Source organism: Trichechus manatus, unplaced genomic scaffold (genome assembly GCF_000243295.1).
Source record: "Trichechus manatus latirostris isolate Lorelei unplaced genomic scaffold, TriManLat1.0 scaffold00009, whole genome shotgun sequence".
Lineage (NCBI taxonomy): Eukaryota > Metazoa > Chordata > Mammalia > Sirenia > Trichechidae > Trichechus > Trichechus manatus.
The window spans coordinates 10,036,679-10,038,297 of record NW_004443945.1 but is presented as its reverse complement, the minus strand read 5'-3'; positions in this window follow the sequence as shown (position 1 = coordinate 10,038,297).

Below are 1,619 nucleotides of genomic sequence, written 5' to 3'. Positions count from 1 at the left end.
ATCTCTCTGTATGTATACTTACATGCTTTACTGGTTTTGCTTCCTAGAGAACCCATTCTAAGACATTTGGTACTGAGATTGGTTCTAGAGAAACAAAATGGTAAGGATGAGTTTTCTAAACTGGTTCTCAAGCGTGGTTAGTCTTAAAAGTGTTGATGACTCTGCTTCCAGCAGTAAAGAGGGCACTGCTAATCCATGGCATGAGGTGGCAATACAAATACACAAAATATCACCACCAGTAGATTAGGTAGTGGTGAAAGGTGGCTCTGGGTGAACACATGTATGATATCTTTCTACAGTTTTGTCAGAATGAGAAGTATAAGGAAGCTGGTTGGTTGGTCCTACTTTCGCTAGACAAACTGGTAAAAGAAAGAGATGGGCTCAGGGCTTCAGAGTTACAGCTCAAGTGCCACATAAATGACCTCAAGACTTCCACTTGTGCTTTGAAAGAAAGCCTTATTTCTTGTAGTAACTTAGCTGAAATTGCCAAAAACCAAACCCAGAGTCTTATTGTAAGAGTGGCTGAATTACAATGCCAGCTCAATTGCCAAGCTTGAGAGGTGTCTGAAGTTAAAGTAAAGGCATTGATTGGGAAGAAATGGGATCCTGAAACTTGGGATGGGGACATATGGGCAGATAATCATAAAGCTGGGGACACTGAGCCCCTAAATTCCATTGAATCACTCCTTCCAGCAGAACCACTCCTGTCTGAAGAGATTAGTTTATGTTTGTCTGTTAAACCACCCTGCCCAGAAAAAACATTAGTCCCTCTACTCTCATCCAATGAGATTAGCCCTAGCCCACCTGCCTCTAAAGAGCCCTTGACTGAGGTATGTGCTTTACAAGACAATGCTGAATGTTCTCAAAACAATTCCACAGTATGGATTCTGGCTTCTAGACCTATAACTAGACTTAAGTCACAGTGAGCTTCAAAAGGTGAAGTACAAAGTGTGACCAGGAGGAGGTACACTACACTCCAAAAGAACTCTTGACTTTTCTAATATGTATGAACAGAAACCTGGGGAATATGTGTGGAAATGGCTATGAAGGGTATGGGATAATGGTGTAAGGAACATAAAGATGGATCAGTCTGAGTTTACTGATACGGATCCACTAAGCACAGATGCTTCAGTGTTTCAGTTTGAGAAGTTAGGAAAGGATCTAATAGTTTATTTGGTTAGGTTGCTGAAGCATGGATTATGAGGTGGCCTACACTAAATCAAGTTAAAGTACCAGACCTGCCTTGGTATACTGTAGAAGAAGATATCCAAAGGCTTAGGGAAATTGGCATGCTAGAATGGATTTGTCAGGTTAGACCCACAGACTCACACACGGAGTACCCAGAGGACACACTTTTTACAAAAACTGAGGAACGAATTTGTGAAGGGAGCTCCAGCATCCTTGAAGACTGTGTGATTTCTATTTTATGTTAATCAGATTTGACAATGGGAACTGCCCTAACTGAATTAAGACACCTAACTACAATGGGGCTGATTGGACCCCGGGGTAATAGGGGCCAAGTGGCTACACTCAATCGACAAAGACAAGGTGGGCGTGGTTACATTAATGGACAGTGGAGTCAAAGCAGTAATCAGAATAGTCTGACTCATATGGACTTA